The 12,694-nt window shown below is 38.7% G+C and overlaps 1 long non-coding RNA gene across 1 annotated transcript; it reads right to left on the bottom strand.

The window, feature by feature from the left end:
- Positions 1-1,821: 1,821 nt before the first annotated feature.
- LOC148413197 (uncharacterized) lies at positions 1,822-8,693 on the bottom strand. The gene is made up of 3 exons (XR_015867739.1): positions 8,569-8,693; positions 3,509-3,661; positions 1,822-1,944 (listed from the first exon to the last, which is right to left on the bottom strand). It is a non-coding gene; the product is annotated as an uncharacterized LOC148413197 (long non-coding RNA).
- Between the last annotated feature and the right edge of the window lie 4,001 nt (positions 8,694-12,694).

Below are 12,694 nucleotides of genomic sequence, written 5' to 3'. Positions count from 1 at the left end.
AATTGTCTCCCAGCAGGATGGCTGATTGCTACCCTGCTGCGTGCAGCCCTTAAATTCTACCGGCTAATCATAAACATTGATAGCAGCAACATTGAGACATTTAATAAACAAACAGCTTTTCTAATGTAGACAAATCAGCTGTTGAGTTGCACGACTAAAACAATCTGATAATCAACTCTAATTTAATCATTAATTTGATTACAAATCAGTCCATTCATTCTTAAATGTACGATACTCGTCAATTTTTTTCTTTTCGCCATCTTCTTTGTCGAAGGGTTAGCTTTGAGCAAATGACCGAGCATACTGATTCAAAAGGGGACGTTTACCTGTTTACTCAGTCAACAGAGGCTGGTATTATCCAATTAAAAACAATGGACAATAGCTCCTGCAGCCCTGCACAGGACATGAGCAGTGAAAAATCGACCGATAGATTAAAACAAGTGAGAATGTTTTGTTTTATCTGCAAGCCAGATGCAATCATCAAGAGCCACATCTGGCTCACGAGCCATAGGTTCTCGACCCCTGCTCTCGAGGATCAGTATATTTATCATTTTCACTTACCTTTCAAGGACAACAGAATATTGTGCCATGTCTATGTAAATATGGCTTCCTTCTATTCTTCAGTTAGACTTGTAGGTAACCGCTGTGGAAACAATGTTATCCGATGGTCACAATTATCACTACAGTGCTCATATGTGTCATGATCTGTTTTTTGTTGTGGGGTTTGGGTTGTATAGTTTCAGTTATAGGTCCTCGGTGTTCCCCTCGTGTGCCATCACTAATTAACCTCACCTGTCGCCCGCGTGTTCCCTCCAGTAAGTTTCCCCGCCCATTGTTGTCCCCAGGTGTCTTGCGTCTTAATTAGTTCTGTTAGTACTTAAGCCCCAGTGTTTTGCCGCGTCACTTGGCGGGTCATTGTTCGTCGTTCCCCCGCTGCCTCGTCTCACGCTCCTGGTACCGGTCACTCCCGTGCTGCCTCCCGTCCCTTGTTGCCCTTCGGTAGTTTCAGTTTAGCAATTTGGTTTGTAACTTGTATTTTTCGTTTCTTTCAACCCAGCCCTTTTTTGTCATTAAATCACCCCCACGTAAGCCTACCCCTGTCTGCCCTGCATTTTTTGGGTCCCGCCTGTTCCGCATCCCGCACTCCTCTAACCGGCATGCCTCACCGTGACAATATGGCTTATATTAGGTAAGCATTAGTCAAGTATGTCAGCTCTTCTCCATTAAAAAAAGAAAAAAACGTATTTGACAAGAATTGTACAATTTATTATTGTTATTACTACGGCACTTTAAAAGACAAGAATTGTCATGCATGGCACTGAATGAGTTAAAAAGCCACATCATGGCCGCTATTGGAAGCTGACTTCTGTATACCATTCAGTCCCACAGTTTTTATTTAACCGTGTGTTGTGCTTTGCATTCATATTGCCTAGTTGTATACATTCTTAATGTCTCAGCAAAGCACTGTAAAATGGGTGTAGCAGAAAACATTTCTCTTCAAACACATCACCCGCCATTGAATTTCATGAGACCACAAGAAATGCATTGGCTATGTATGAAAATGCAGAGCTATGAATCTGCATCAGCCTCTAGTGTATGGCAGGGACATACTGAGAGGCCTGCGGATGCCAGGGTTGTTAGTGTGGTGGTATGCGTGACAAGGACAAAACATTTTCTTTCATAAAAGGCAGTCTTTTTTTTTTTTTTTTTTAAATACAATGTGATTGAAAACCGACTGACTTGTTATGTCATTGTATTCAATTCAATTCAGTTCAATTCAAGTCAGGTTAAGATTCATAAATGTTAAGGTGAAGAATGGGTGACAGAAGGCAGAGGCAGACATCAAACAGTCATTTCTGGCAGTAAAGTGGAGCCCACATCCAGCTTAAAAAGGGCAACTGTTGGTTAAGGAATGAAGTGTGGCTGCTGAACAACTCTACCAATCTGCAAGCAGACATGCACACATACACGCACGAGAAGTTGAGGCTCAGCGTTCAGAGGCAGCAGACCTGACAGTGTTACTCTAAGTCAAAGTCAAGCTTAGTCTTTCATAAAGTTTTGCCAAGTAAGTCATAAATCATAAAATTAGTGACATAAACAAAACTCGACATGAAAAGAATGAACCAACACAAACTGTAAGAACCCAGGTAACTAAATTGAAACTGAAGTCATGAGACAAACCTATGCATGAAGAGTGGCTGAAAGGAGCTAATTAGTTGACACAACAGAACAAGGCGCACAAGAAAAAAGTTGAAAGTAAAAGCAACAACAAGAAACAAGGGATACAGAAAAACAACACTCGTGCCCTAATTTGGTAGTCTGACATCTGTGCACCCGGTGTAAAAAAAAAAAAAAAAAGTGTGATTAGCACTGGAAGCTCACTTTGATTCCAGTACAGCTCTAAGCTACCGTGTTTGGGGTGGTGTTGCACCAGTTTGGGAGAAAAGTGATCCCTCGCTACTTCGCGCCTCACTTATCGCACCCTTAGTGCATTGGGGGGTAAAAATAAATAAATAAGCTATATTGCAGAGAGACAGCTATGATGATTTCCTACATGCCAGACAGACAAGGTAACTATGAATGCATTTTCCACAGATGTCAAACTACTGCATACACATATTTACTTAAATCTTAAGTTAGTAAACCTTATATACTAACAGAACCGTTACCCCTTTCCTTTTTTTTAAGTCTAGCGGCAGTCGCGGTCATATTAGAGGTGCCTGGAAGTCACTTTAAAGGGAAAGTTATAGATCAGCAAACATGATAACAATTAAAATTTACACTTGTAATACCATCTTATTATAAAAGAAATCTAGGTAAGAGATTGCCAGTGGTCTGGTGACCCTCTTTGCTCCTCTCCCTTGGGTCTGTCCAACAGCGTGTGTGTTTTATGAGTGACACAGGCACATCCCTCTCATTGTAACAAGCGGGAGTTGGGGCGTGAGTTGATTACAACCTCAGTGGTTGACGGTCGTGCCGGAAGCCAGTCAAACGTGATTTCAAGAGAGAGACTGGCACTTCCGTAGGACACACTACTTCACGGTTTTTCACTTATCGCGGGGGGGGGGTTAACCGCAAAAAACGGGGGATTACTGTACTGGCGCACATAGTTGTTACGCCCCTGACACACCGATGATTTGGTCACAGAAAGTATAATTAATAATGAGGCTGAATTTTTTTTAGAGAGAATCATTACATAAATCATAAAGAAATAACATTAAAAATATAAACCAGTCAATGAATTTTGTTCATTCATATATCGCTTTTTGGGTTATTAAGTAGGGCTAGGTAACGTAGTAATTTATTCAATGCCACCTGTCCTTCCGGGTACATAAGGTCTTACGCAAAAACGCTATTTTATTTTATAACAGGGTATCAACACGAGGTCAAGAAGGTAGATAATTGTTCAGAACACAAAGAAAACACAAAGAAAATGGCGAAAAGAAAGGACAGTAAGGACAGCAAGTATCGCACATTTCAACAAGAATGGACAGACAACTTTATTCACCTTTGTGGAGAAAGCAGGTGTAGTCTAATATTCATCCATTCATTTGCTTTCAATAGCGGCTTACTCTCACTAGGGTTGCTGGCTTACTGGTGCCTATCTCATCTGTCTTCGGGAAGTGGGCTAGTACATAGAATTGTAGATAGAATTGTGTCGCTGAAAATTTGAAAAAAAAAAAAAAACAACAAATAAAATACAAAACAATGTTTGAAAAACTCCAATTCATGCACACATATAACTCACATACATTGAAAATAAATAAATATTAAGTTGCAACTGTGACTGATAATGCCCCCAATATGCTCATAGATGAACAAACTGGCACATGTTTCATGTTTTGCACATATATTTTAACTGATCACTTGAAAAAGTTGGTTTTCATATATCATGTGTCTTAAATGTACAAAGAAATATTCATATTTTTCATTTGAGCAAGAGTTTTTCACATAATATTTTGGTACTGCAATTTCCTTTGAAATGACAATTGTCACTGGTACTGTAGTTTTTAGTATAAAACATAGATGTCAAACTCCATTCCTCAAGGGACGGTATCCTGTTTTCGAAACGTATTTCTCAAACAAAGCTGAATGAATTGATTACAATTGTTTTCATAGGGTTAGGTTTTAGTACTTGGGTTAGGGTAAGAACTTTGCTAATAACCTAATCATTTGAATCAGTTGTGTTGGGGGAAGAAAATCAGAAAAACATGAAGGATACTGACCCTCGTGGACTGGAGTTCGACATCTACGTTTTATACTAAAAACTACAGTACCAGTGACAAGTCAAGTATTACACAATCAGGTAACCAATGAGCCAGAAATTAAAAAGCAAAAACAAAACGTTTTGGAAGATCATGAAGAAGAACAAAACAGACTTGGTGTAGCTAAACAAACAAGTGGACTTTTCTTAAAAAAAAAAAAAAAAAAGGACTGTTATATATGTGGTTGTGATGACGGATGTTACATCTAAGTTCATTCTTTTATTTTGATTTATATTACTGTGACATCTGTCGATATCTGTTGTTAGTTTTTGCTCATGTCTTATAAATGCAATTTGAACCTTAGCTTTACTTTGTCCTTTTTATTGCATAATTTTTAGGACTCCAAATACAGTCATTCTTTTGGGACCCAAAGCTTTTTAGTATTGCGAGTCCTGGGGAACTCGACAGTTTCCAGAGGTAAAAATGAGCACTCATATGAGATGTCAATCTTTGAACCCCTTTTGTTCCATTTATACATGTTACCTATCGGTTAAATGCTACAAAACTGAAAATGGGATAAGCAATGTTGCCAAATGACAGCAGTTCAATAACTTGTTGTGTCACTGCCTGCAGTAAATTAACTAATGGAGGCATCATAATGTTTTTCAACCCAAAACAAAACAGAGGTTATTGTTTTTCACAATAAGGAAAACAGGACAGCTGTTCGAAAACACATGACCAAGTCCGAAATCATGAGGTGCTTTTAGACTCCGACCTTACTTGCAGCAATCAAATGTATACAATCATTGAACCAGCCTTTTTCCAGCTGAAAAACAAATCCAGTTAGAAGGGTCCCCTGCTCCAAGCAGACCAGTTAGAGCATACCCATTCTTTTATCTTCAGTAGACTTGATTACTGTAAGGGTCTCCTGACTGAACTCCCTTCAATGGGCATCAAACAGCTACAGCTTATTCAGAATGCTGCAGCAGGGGTTCGGAGTAGAACAAAGAGATCAGAGCATATATCTTCAGTGCTAATTCTTTTAACTGCCTCTCACTGTAGAGTAAATGTTAAGAGTATGCTATTGGTCTATGTTGTGTTCTGCTTCGCTATTCTGGGCTCCTGAATACAGTAAAACCCTTTAATCTCTGAACCATTAAGTTGTTGACAGAACATTCTGATCCTTAGAAAACACAGCATTTATTAGCCCTATTGAACAAACAAAACAGAAAAATTTGTGAATGAACTTCCACATATGGCTATTGATTTGTGACGTATTTGATACACAAAGCTCAAAATTCTGACTTTCAAACCAATCTTGAATATAATATTACACAGACATTCAATAACAAACATATTAGTATTTTCAAACATCAGAAAGAATACTCCCCACTATTATTTAGCAGAATAACTGTTTATGCACAATTGGAATTTGAGAACAATAGAATAAAAAAATGTCATTATTTATTTTATAATTTTGTTGGTGATAAACTTTTATTTTTAATTATGGAATGTCTCGAATCAGCTTTTTCAACAAAGTCAACAGCTGGTTTAAACTTCCACTGATATACTCCAATATAATTTGGCCTCTTTCAGGTGTATGTTTTGGTTCAGTTGCGTACCCCTACAGATGTTTGGGGTTTACTCATTATCACGAATAATGATCTGTAATTTCTTCACTTTTTGCAGGAGAGGTCCATTCCTCCCATTCATCATCACTGAGTTTTACGCTACGCTAACTAGGGAATATGGGCATAAAAAGTGCCACTCAAAATATGTATGTACAATTTTGATGTTTTTACCCAGGGTTCTAAACGCATTAACTATTTAACATAGGTTTGGATTGCCCACCATACGGTGAATTCGCCATACGAGCCCAACCGCGGAAAAGATTATATATATATTCACACACACAGTGGACCCCCGTGTTACAGCGTCCCTGGCTTACGTTATTTTCATGATGCGATGTGGAATACTGAGTTTTCTCATCCCCTCTTCATGGTATTTTCCCTGTTTTGCAACAAAAACAAACTGTCATGACCCTAGGAGCTTGGCTGTATTTGTGTTGTTTCGTCTCCATGTGCAGGCGTTTTTAGGTAATTGCACTTATTTTCAGTTGCTGTCACAATTGCTTCCCTGCAACGTGTCACTACAATTCTGGTCTGCTATTGGTTGGCGTCTCCTCACAGAGATGCTGGTCTGCTATTGGTTGGCCTCACTCGTTTCAAAATGGCGGAACGCTAAAGCTTTATTGGAACATGAATGATTACAAAACCGTATTTATAGTGCATTTAACTGCTTAATTCAAAGCTCAAAGGGTTAGCCATGGGTGCCAAGATTACAAGTGATGTTAAAGAGAGAAGTAAGAAGATGATTTATATGGAAACGATGCTGGAGATCACCCTTATTAGGGAATATGGGCATAATAAGGGCCACTCAAAGGTAAATAACTCATTTATTTTTTATTTATGATGTTTTCTGATTGTATACACATATATTATATATACGCGTAGTACTTACTATACTAATTTGGTACTATTTTAATATGTATGTACAATTTTGATGTTTTTACCTAGGGTTCTAAATGCATTAGCTATTTAACATAGGTTTGGATTGACCGTCATACGGTGAATTTGCCTTACGAGCCCAACCACGGCACAGATTAATCTCATAACACGGGGACCCACTGTATATATGTACACGTACGCCTTCTGTGACATTAGACTCACAGGCTACACAGGCTATTTTCATCAATAAACATCAATAAACCCGCATCAGCCATTAAAACTTGTCATTATGCTTACATTTTTTTAACTTAATTTCACAGTACTGACTGTAATTTTAGAATACTGCTTTTCCTTTTTTTATTTTTACTTTATTTTAATATTTTTAAATGTTTTTAGCTTGCTATATATGTTGAGATGATGCCAATGTAGTACTTTTGTTGTTTCTTCTTTTTATTGTTTGTAGATGCCTTTGCACATTAGATTACTTATGTATGAAACACGCTATGAAATAAAACGATTTAATTTGCCTTGTCTATAGAATTGTGAGAACGGGAAGTGAATGTAGAGAGAATCTTAGATCCCAAGTACCGTCAGTTGGAGCCTTCGTGCCTTTATGAGGGTTACTGAAAACACATTATCGATCTATACGCTATATCACGCGGTCCAAATCAATTCCTGACACACAAGGTGATCCCATACAGTACATTTCACATTTACAATATTCCAGCACACTTTGGCTCTGTGTGTTGCTCGGTGTGTTTTGATGGGGTCCCACAGTGTTAAGTGGTTGTGACAAAGTGTTTACTTGTTTATACCATGGGGTCTTTTCAAGTTAGCAGGACCAAGGTTCCCGCTGGTAAATAAAGGCTCAAGCGGAAAATGCCCAGCTGTTAAGAGAAACATTTTCAATTTTAACAAGTGTCTTGCGCACAGGCATAACAAAAAAGAACATACGGGTGGCTGCATGAAAGATATTGGAACAGAATCATGGGTGGAGGTACATTTTCTATAAATCTATTTTGATTTGTTTTTACAGAAAATGTATTTAATACATGTTTTACACCACAATGTGGAGCAAACATTTTTGACTGTCAAATTCACATATTTGCAATCTCAGTCGAATTACTCGCAAAAACTGGGCGAAACTCAAAAAAACATCAGATCAAAAGTAAGAACAGAAATAAAAACCAAAGCCAAACTCATGGAGAGGGGCAACAACAGCGAGACATTTGCGGAACACAATTGCTGTGGACGGCAAAAACAGTGACTTTAAACATAGACATTAGACAAATAAATAATTAATCTGGCACTTTAAAGCAGTGGTCCCCAACCTTGATCACTGCGGCCCGGTCAACGCCTTACTTTAGACTGGGGCGTAAGGGCTACCTCCCCTATAAAGAAACACATCATCCTTGTCACTATGCCTCAGATTTATATCGATTTATATTGCGGACCGGGGTGGGTGTGGGGGTGGGCAGGGGGGGGGGGGGGGGGGGCTGCTTTAAAAACCACATCACGAACGTATGGACGGGGTATGGCATGGACTTTTTGTCCACTTTCTTTTTAATTGCGAGAGGAGAGGGGAGGTGAGCGAGCTTGCTGTGCACTTCACGGTAGATCTGGAAAAAAGAGCATTGCTGAGGACTTCCACTTTTCTGTGATGTGACAGCCAATATTTTCACCGACAGCACCTTTATTCTTTGCGGCAATACTCACCTGCCAAAAAATAAAAGTTTCAATGTCGCAATCGAGTGGCTGAGACCGTGCTATATTGTGCTGACAATGCTGCGCTATCGTTAGCTTAGCACACTAACTACGGTTCAACAGTTGTTAAGTGAAACAAACGCCGCACATACCAATTGTCCCAAGTTCTCGCTTCCGCTTTTCGACAAGCCAGGTGAGGGCTCTTGCTTGGCTCTGTTTCGTATTGAAAGCTCAGCTGGCCGTGTTGGATCGCTCCTGGTGACCGCAAAGTGGCCGCCATGATTCATTCCTGCCCCCTGCGTGAGTCGTTAAATGTTCCCGAAGTTGATTGGTTGTGGCGACTCGAAACGCGGAAAAAGTAAATAAAAAATAACTTAATTCGAAAGGCGCTTCTCGTGACCGCGCGCGGCCATTTGCGTCGCTCCAATCGCGTCCATCGTGTCGCCCGACGTGCCTTCGCGCCCAGTCACGCGAACTCCATTGACTACAATACAAAACGCTCCGCTTGTTCGCCTCGTTCGCGTTCGGTGCACGCGTACCATTAAACTAAATCATCTCCAAAACATTATTTCGTGAGCAGCCCACGCGGCCCGGTACCAGTTGATCAACGGACTGGTACCGGTCCGCGGACCGGGGGTTGGGGACCACTGCTTTAAAGGACAGAAATTACGTAAACACCAAACAGCTGGACGGAATGAGAGGCACCATGGTGGAGATTGGAACACGCTCATAACATGTGACACATATTACACTAACGACAGACGCCAGGGAAAAACAACATGAACCCAAAAGCGAAATAACATAAGCTCCACAAAATAAAACCCAGATAGAACGTAGCAGGCAAGTTTTAACAAGATTGTACGCTAATTGTAGTTTAATATGCGAACATCATTTTATTTCTTTGAATGAATTTGAATGAAATAAAATGACGAAAACATTAAAAATAATAAAAAATAAAAAAAAGTTTGACAAACCCAAAATGTTGTCCAGCACTTATTCCAATACAAATCCATTCTTCTTTCTTTCCTCAGAAAGACTTCAATGACTTGTTTGTAAAGTTTCTGCATCTCATTTCCAATAATAAATACTTTTGGATTGACAGGGACGCCAATGCTGAAAGTCGTGTCGGTCCAATTTTCGTTTTGCTCTTCTTCAGCCATTGTGGTTTAAAAAAAAAAAAGCGAGTAGATTTGAATTTTCTGCTAAATGTCGCTGGTCTAGCTTTGATGTACATTATGCCTCACCGTTGCCTGTTTTTTCTTTTTTATTTATTTATTTATTTTTTAATAGCTTTATTTACCTACTTCCATTGTCAAACATTGTGGATCAATGCAGTACAGCACTGCCTTCCTGCAGTAAGCATTCAGTCACTTCACGTTCAACGTGAGCCCTCAAGATGGCGCTCTTATGACTCGATTGGCTATTGAAGCAATCTATTAAAAATATGGGCCCGTTTACATGTGTCTTTGCACGCGGCACAGAAGACCCACAACTGTTGAAGCAAATGCCAGAGCGCTTCGGGCGAAGGCAGATTTCATACACCATGGTGACACAAGTTAGCTGAATTCTAATTGGCTAAAAACTCGAATATAAAACTACAGCACTTGAAGGATCGCAACCAAATGGATATAATATGACAGTAAAAGAACAGAAGATGGAGAATAATTGTATGTATAATATATATATTTAGTAAAAATAAATTTAAAATGAAATAATTATTATAGTTTACTATAGTTATGATAATTTCAAGTTATATTAGGCCAGCAGAGAATTCCTTGCTGGCCCTGACGGCACACCACTGGCTGGATGAATATTCTGTGTTCCTTTCACAAACACGTTCGACTTTCCACTCACATAGATCATGATGTGAAAATCAGCTCATACACGCTAAGATGGAGGTCAAAAGAACCATCACAGTGATCATGCTACATTACATGAAAAAAGGGAAGTTTTGTAAAAACAATAGATCTAATGAGTACTTATTGGTACAATTAATAATAACTACATACTTATTTATGTCCTTCTATTCATTCACATATTTACGTTGTCGATTAGATTCACTGCTTTGATAATTGCACTGTGGAGAAAATGTCTTCTAAAACTAAATCTGACTACATATTATTCAGCTCTGATGAAGGAGTTTGAATTGTACTGTATACTTATTGTCTCAAAGCTGGATTGTCTTGGCTCCTTTGATAAGCAGAACAACATTTTTTGTGTTCATAAAAGACAGAAGTATGCTTCAACAGTTTGTTGGCCTCATCTTGAAACTGATTATATCATACTTAGTTTTCACAGAGGTAGATGACTGCACATGCTGTCAGATGTGGCAATCTACAAAAAACTGAAGCACCTGTTCGAAAACCACTTACGGATTCATTGAGCTGGGGGACAACTACTCAAGCAGTTTTCCAATTACTAATCCAGATGGCGACTATACCTCTCATCTGTGTTGTCGTCATCTGGGGTTTTATAATGATAAGAAATACCAAGGAGGTGAAAAAATATAATGTGGTTTCACACATTTTGTCGGCACTCCAAGATAAACGTTGCTCATCAAAGAGTTTTCTTAAAATTGGACAATTCAATTCCTGCACTAATAGTGATATAAAAATATCAGGGGAAACAAGTAATGAAACAGTTTATTTGCTGGTTTTATTGCTGACCAAATGGTAGCTTGGCCTTTAAACATAGCAAAGGACTTTATCCACCAATCAGAATCACCAATAGATTGTTGAGAATTGCACAATAAAAAAAAAAGAAAATCTAGAAAATAATCTCTCTTTAGGAAAGTCACGAAAACATGCTTCGGAGAAACCAGGACCAGTGTTACATGCAGTCTTTCGTTTCATGTGTCTTGTGCATTTACATGGCAAGCTCAGTCCTCATGACCATCTTGCTGAATTGATTCTTTTAGTAATAAAAATAGAAAAATGCTAGCATAAACATTGGTTGAGCTACAGTTTGTATTTTATTGGGCTGTATGAGAATAACTTTTAATTGTTTTTATTTCATTGTTATTAAATTTATAAAATTGTATTACGGTAATATATAATAAAGATATTGTATAAAATGTATTCTACTATAAAATAAGTCAAACCCCCATTGGCATAGTTTTCTGGTGTTTACTGTTTTCAGTTATTACTTTAATATTATTTAATTTCAGTTGCTTTAGTTCAATTTTAGACTCCATGTGCGCCACTGTGATACGGAGCTACGGAGCCCCTAAAGGGACATGCGAAAATGAAAAAAAAAAACAGATATTATCGCGTGCTCACCAGATAGTATCGCATGCTCACCAGAAACTATTGCATGCTCACCAGAAACTATCGCATGCTCACCAGAAACTATTGCGTGCTCACCAGATTCTTTTGCATGGTTGTGTACTCAAGTAAAGTTGGCAAGATATTGGCAGATTCGGAGTTTGGCGATCAATACCTCTCAGCCAAAGCGTTGTCTAAACACCAATGATGCCTTTGTGCCTCCATCATAACATGGACGACGAGCTACAATGGCAAAAAAAGACATTTGTAAAATATTTAAACCGTCTGTTTCGTTGAAAAGACGCCATTGAGGCTTGGCGAGTGCACAGGGACCGTCTGCAAATTACTAGATGAAGAGGGGGAAAAAAAATAGTAACGCCACAATTTGTGACCATGAAATCAACGAACACGTCAAAGACATTCAGATGATCAAATTGCTACAGTGCTTTTGGATGAAAAAGCTTGAAAAAGCTTGATGAAAAAGTCAAAAGTCTATTTATTGGCACGTTTTTCATCAAAATTGTACATACATATTAAAATTTGTTACCAAAACAGTATAGTAAGTGCTACGTATACATAACATACATGTAGACAATCAGAAAACATAAAAAATATAGAAAGGATTTATTTACCTTTGAGTGGAGCTTGTTATGCCCATATTCCCCGGGTTACTGCGTCCCTGGCTTACGTTTTTTTCACGTTGCAGTGTGGAATACTGAGTTCTTTTGTCCCCTTTTAAGGCATTTAACCCACTTTTAACATCACTATCCCACGATTAACATCAGCAATTGTCATGACCTGTTGGGTTGGTTGTGTTTTGTTGTTTCGCCTCCCTTTTGAGGCGTTTTAGGTAATTGCTCTTATTTTCTGTTGGCGTCAAACTGCCTGCAACGCGCCACTACAATGCCACTACAATGCTGGTCTACTCTTGGTCGGCGTCTCGACTTTTTTACATACTGGTCTACTATTGGTCAGCGTGATGAGATCACAAAGATGCTGGTCTGCTATTGGTCAG

Source organism: Hippichthys cyanospilos, chromosome 14, assembly GCF_059441005.1.
Source record: "Hippichthys cyanospilos isolate Australia breed blue-spotted pipefish chromosome 14, RoL_Hcya_1.0, whole genome shotgun sequence".
Classification (NCBI taxonomy): domain Eukaryota; kingdom Metazoa; phylum Chordata; class Actinopteri; order Syngnathiformes; family Syngnathidae; genus Hippichthys; species Hippichthys cyanospilos.
This window is presented reverse-complemented; position numbering and strand designations above follow the sequence as displayed.